Genomic DNA, 6416 nt, shown 5'->3' with positions numbered 1-6416 from the left:
CCAGCAGTTTCGAGGCGCAGTCCCACAAAGAATGCGCTGACATTCTCGAGCTGAAAAAATCTCGAGCTGACAAAAATGGCTGGTCGCAGCGAGATCCCTGTGGAGGCAGGGGGTCCCAGCGCGTGTCTGCAGGATACCTGCAGCTCGTGATGCCTTTTGTAGGTGCTCCAGAAGGAGCTTTCAGGTGTGTGTTCTGTTGCACTGCGGGTGGGGGTTGCTATGTGGCCTCCATCCTGCTGTCCCACCCAGGCAGCTTTTCTTCAACAAAAGTCTGGGCTAGCGCCCTGCGCTTAGGACGGTGTGTATATTTAGTAATTACAATTAATAATTTAGTAAAAATGCGCCTGCTTTTCCCAACTTTCAAATGGCTCAGCGTCCTTGTACTTCTTGTTTTCTCATAATGAGCTGTCTACAAAAGCTGCATCTAAATTTCATTCCAGACCTTTAACAACCTGAGCTTAGTGAGAGAAACGCACTGCCAGAGCAAGCAATTAGCTTAAATATACCCGAAACCAAAATCTTACCCAGTGACGTGAATGAATCCCGAGTGGTTCGTGCCTGGGAAGGAGCTTCCGCCGGTGGAGATCAAGTTGCTGTTCAGCTTGGATGCTCTCGGGCTCTGTCTCCCTTGTCAGATGCCAGCCGTCACCCTGCTTTCCTCAAGAAAGGCTCCACCAGCCTAAACTTGGCCCAGGGTAAGAACATTAAGAACGGGGTATACGGATGTAGAACTGGATTTGTCCGACAGAAGAGGCATTTTGGGTGATGCTTTGGATTATCCTTTGGTAACTTCACGATGCTAAAGCTTGGCTGGTTCACGGGCCTGGGCTTGATGCTCAGTGACAGACCGGAGGGATGCCAGGGATCCTGCCCAGAAAATCAGCAAGATTAGCTTTGCACCAGACGAGAGGGAGCCAGTCTGCATCACCCGACACGTGTTCTGTGCCTCAGGGTTTGATTTAGCCCATGGCCGGAGAGCAAGATGCAAGTCCTGAGTGAGTGGGGCGTCCCTTTGGAGCCTGTTCCGCCGCGAGGTTGTGTGGAGGCAGAGATTACATGAAGGAGCGGGAGACGGGGCGCTGTCGTTTGTGTTACAGGCTCATCCTGTGTGCGCGAAGTGCTGGATGCAAACAGTGCGGTTTAGAAGCCGGGTGCTGTTGGTGTACATGCTGCCGCGTGCCGAAAGCCGAGCGAGCTGGCCGCACGGCAGGGTTTGTCACTGGTCCTGAATGTCATGCAACACTTCGGTTCCAGACAGCAGCCCACGGCTGGCTGGGATTCACCAAAGGATGGGAGAAGCAAAACAATACTGCTAGGAAAGCCAAAGTTTAAAATCCAAATCTGATTCTGGAAAATATTTCACACTTTTACAGTGAGCCCGGGATGTGAAAACTGCTGCACCTTAAAGCGTGCAGATCACAAACCTGAACCGATCGTGCCTGCGTGCGAAGGAATACCGATGCCGTGTGTCCTTCCCGCCTGTTTTAATACTGCCACCCTATAAACCTGCTTACAACCAAATAATCCACGCCCAAATCGCACGGGTTTGGTTAACAATGCTTGGCAAAACAGCATGGCCTGGGTATCAACGTCACGGTCTGATCTCTAGGCAACAGCTTCTCCTCCGCCTCGTACTGTTGCTCTTTCTGAAAGGGGAGGGATGAAGAGTATTAATAAGAACCCAGGCAGGCTGCAGAGACAGCACACCGCTTGGGAAGAGGGTGCTGCTGTATCTTCGCTAATAAATCAGGATCATTATCACACCAGGAGAGAGAAAGAGAACCCAGAGCAAAGGCATCTGCTGCGCGCTATGTCTCTGGGCCTGCTGGAGCCCTCCGTCTTCCCGCAGCACTTGCTTCAGCTGAGCCGCGCAGCCTGCCAGCAGCCATTAATCCCATCCTCTCCTGCCGCAACGCCGATACTGGGCCGAGGCAAATACTTCTTGTGTCTGACAGTTTGGGTTGGGTTTTTTTTTTCTTTTTTTTTTTTTTTTCTTTTTAATACTTGCTGTAATGAGCAATAGCCCAGAAACGCTCAGAGTGCTTTCTGCAGGGCCTACGGACGCGTGTGTCGGCACAAGAAAATACAAAAGCCAGAGAAGCTTTTTCTTTGTGCGAGTTCAGTCACCCCTTTTGGCTCCAAATACGTGTGCATATATAAAGAGAGGAGTGACGGCTGCTGAGCACAGGGATGTAACCACAGCACTGTGTCTCCGCAGGATCCGGTGCCTATACAGAGCTTTTCCCTCAGGGGAATGTTGGGGGGGAGGAGGGGAGAATGCCAGTAGCAAAACTCGATGAATTCATTAGTTTCTGATTTCACCCAAACTTGTTAAGACACAAATGCCCTGAATGCGATTTTCTAAGAATAATCCTGACTGATGCAACTAATCCTGTTTGGGGGTCTTTTGTTTTTTTTTTGATGGGAGGGGAAACACCAAAAGGGCTTTTTAGCTTGAAAGTTTGCTTGGACAAAGCAATACACTGGTATCTTCATACCCTGGTAATGTGACGCTGCAGCCATGGCCTGAAGACCTGTTTCGGCCGATGCGTGCTAACGTAACCCAGCACGTCAGGGAATATTTTACAGACAAATTCTCGCCATTAATGTCCGATTTTCCCAGGGTTTACCGTGGCACAGCACAGCACTTACACAGGTAAGAGTGTGCATTTTTCACTTCAAGGCCAAGTTGGACGGGACTTGGAGCCGCCTGGGCTGGTGGGAGGTGTCCCTGCCCAGGGCAGGGGGTGGCACTGGGTGGCCTGTAAGGTCCCTTCCCACCCAAACCATTCTGTGATTCTATGATTTTTCAGCCAGGAAAACCTTATGGATTTGTCTGATAGTCTTTTGTTCCTCAGCAAAGAAGGTGGAACTTGAACCCTCGATAACCAAGCCTGTATTTTTTAGAAATAAGTGTGAGTCACAGGAATAGATCTGACCTATTTTTTCTATAAAATGACACAACTGATGCCACCCAGCCCTCGCTGAGGGGCTTGTCTCAATGACACCTAAGGATGTCATTAAGAAGCTGCGTTCCGTGGGCGAGTGTGGTGCCACCACCCTCTAACAGAACATGCGATTTTATGTCCTGCACGTTTTCCGAATCCTCACTCTTCCACCACTTCCTTCTGCTGCGAGATATAAATACCGGATTCCTGATAGCCCTCACCAGGCTGTTACGGAAGGGCTGGGTCTCCTCCAGTTGTTTTTTTGGAGCACGATGACTTGGCATGGCAACGCAGGCCGGGGCAGAGCTCAGCGCTGCTTTTCTCCTCCGTGGAGGCTGATTTAGGCCGATGGTTTCCAAATGAACGTACCCGGCAGCTGGGCAGGTTCCGAGGCTCGGGCTCTCAAGCTGCTCTGCTTTGCACAAAGCAGGTTCTGATGACCGGGGACGGGCTGGATGAATGAAATTCTCATCCCCAAAATGTTGATTCGCGGTGCCTCACGCCAGTGCTCCCGAGAAGCAAGGAAAGAGCCGTGTGCTGGATGTTTACCAAGTGCTGAATAATGCCTAGTAGTGAATCACACACACATTTCCCTTTCTTCCCATTAGAATTATTGCAAGCAATAACATGATTGACCCAGAACAAAACTCCAACGGATGATGGTATAGTGAGGTATTAGGGGACTCCCTACCTAATAACCAAAGCTTAAACACTACGTCTACCGTTTCCAGAAAGTTTTGGCTGCAATGCATTACAGCAAGTGGTGTACTAAGACCTTTCCTTTAAGGAAAACAAAAAAGAAAAAGACGGTGGTAAAAAAATTATGCTTAAATGTTACAGTAGCTCATTTAAATTAAATGCAAGGTTTATCCGTTTGCTATAGAGATGGAACCAACAACAACAACTGGTGGCAGGTGACATGAGAGAGGATGGGTGAACAGGTTTTTCTGAATAATACCTAATGAACTGGATAAAATAAAGGAGTGCAGTTGAGGGGCCCCTTGATATCACCAGAAACCCCTCCAGAAGGAGGTGTCCCCGCCTGGGTAACTGGGTAACAATCGTTTGTTATTTCTCTCTCCTCACGCTAGCACAGGGGGATGAATAAGCCATTCCAACCACGTGGAGATTGCGAACTGTTCCCGGCTTAGCTTTGCTTTCGCTGTTTCTGTTTTGTTTTGTTATCAGATTGCATGTGTGAAAAGGAAAAGAGACAACGTTTGTAACTCCAAGAGAAGACAGAAAGGTAAACTGACTGAAGTAGTAAAATCAGATGGATCCAACTGACAGCTGCCTTCGTCTCTCCAAACCGGAGAAACCCCGTTTCTCGTGGCGAGGAGGCGTGCTGTTATTCGTACTGCCAGTAACGGGCGTCAGGGCAACAGGTCCCCAGTGCTCCTCTTCCTGGAGCACCTTTCTCTGCTGTTCCGGCTTCTCCAGACAGTTTCTGCCTCCAGTATTATTAATATTAGGCTGTAAGTTGCTCCAGAGGTTTCCTTGAATTCAGCAGGTTCCAGTATTATTTGTACTCTGGGGGTCAAGGGGTGTTACAACCGGTGTGTTACGTGGTTTTATGCTCTGGATTTCGCTCTCATGAGTTACTGCTTATCCAGCTACAAGACCAGCTGTGCGATGGCAGAGACTCGGGGTCACACATAGACCAGCAACCGTGTGGTAGCACACAGTAACACCGCAGCCTGCAGCGCTCGCAGCACAATAACTGGACAAAAACAGTCCTACAACACCTGATGCATCACTGAAAGGTGGTTGTTTTCATTAAAAATCACTGAATGCCACTTTTGACATGCTGCTGTTATGCACCCGAGCCCAGCTCTGACCGGCCGTGCAGAACAGCCAGCTCCTTTGTGTGGAGCAGGGTTTTCAGCTTCACAGCGCGTTCCTTTCAGTGGAGCCGCTGCCTCTGCTTTTCCCTGACTCAGAAAAACGCTCCTTAGATCAGCCGACGTCCTCGCAGGGACTGATGGCTGCTGCTGTTTTCCCCAGGACAGGAACACTGTAGTTGCCCATTTTTCGACCATTTACTCGTCATCGCCTCAGTAACAAAAACCTCTGTCATCAACTTGATGAGTGAATATCATCATGTACTCCCAGCGCTTTGCAATGCCGGTAATTGAGGGACCTCTGGCTTCCACTGAGGGTAATTTTCTGCTCTTCCAAGGCACGGGTGGATACAGGTGCCGTCCTGCTGGTGCCCGCGCTGAAAAGCTACATCGAGGGGATACCGTCTGCCTAAGTACAGTGTGCTGTGGAAAGCGTTGGTAGACTTATGTGATTTGCCTGAGCTTCTCCTAGAGCTCAAAAATATAATATTTTGTAGGTCCATAAAGTTATTTCTCTCTATATATGTTTTGTTACATACAGCGATGCTGGTGATCTGTAAACCACCGTAGACAATAACAAGAGGAAGGACATTTATCCTTAGCGAAACAGGATTTCTCTTGTGTGGAGGTGGAGGCAGCTTTGAGTTAGACCCATGTCTTTCTGCTTCTCCCTTTGTTTGCTTACAATTTGCTGTTTCACTTCAGTCATGGTAGTTCATCATAAAAGGTGCATTATAGACACACTTATCCCATAGTTCTCTCAATCTTTCACTGCCTAGAAGAGGGACAGCACTTCATCTTCCCTCTGTTTCCAACCTATTCCTTTTTGACACCCGATTCCTTCTGTACTTGGACGCTTGCCTTAAAGAAAACAACCAAAATGAACCCAACCCTACTGCTGGATCAGGCAGCTCCTCTCCGCGTTGTCCTTCCTGGGAGGATCACCCTGCCCAGCCAGGAGGAGCGCCGAGGCCGCTGCCGTGTCGGCAGAGCACGTTCCCAAGCTGCGACTGTGACTGATGGATCCGCTCCACCTTCCTCGGAGCCACATCGCTCTTCCTGAAGCCAAGTTTCCTTTACATTCGTTCTCAGGGCTTTTTATTGTTGTTCAATTTTTTTGTGGAGTTTTTTTTAACTTTGCAGATGCTCCATAGTGTGCTGTGCTACAGGTAGACACCTCTAGTCCCTTCTGCTTTGACACCAGTTTCGGTAATGAAAGGTGGTGATTAGAAGCACCTGTTCTGCTGTGGGCTGGAGTAACACATTTCTCCATCCCCGAGGCCGTGCCTAAAGCCCAGGCTGTTCCTTCCAGCCGGGCCGGGGCTCCCACAGCCCCTCAGCGTCCTCCTTGGCTTTTCCTGCTGCTTTTCTTTTCTCAGGCTATTCCTCACCCTGAATTTTTACCTTTGTGCCCCGATGACACGTTCCGCAGGGCGCTGCTGTGCCCGACCTGCCACAGCGAGAGCAGCACCTTCCACCTGCGGCAGGTTTTGAAAGAAAATAAAATCTGGTTGCCGTCCCCACCACCCCTCATCCCTCTGTGCACCAAAAGATGCTGAAAAAACTCCCTTTTCTGTAACGGAGGGAGATCTTGTAAGGTATTCCTTCAGCACTTTCCAGAAATGAA

This window comes from Chroicocephalus ridibundus, chromosome 9 (assembly GCF_963924245.1).
Source record: "Chroicocephalus ridibundus chromosome 9, bChrRid1.1, whole genome shotgun sequence".
In the NCBI taxonomy this organism is placed as follows: domain Eukaryota; kingdom Metazoa; phylum Chordata; class Aves; order Charadriiformes; family Laridae; genus Chroicocephalus; species Chroicocephalus ridibundus.
The sequence above is the reverse complement of the archived record's forward strand: the minus strand, read 5'-3'. Positions refer to the sequence as shown.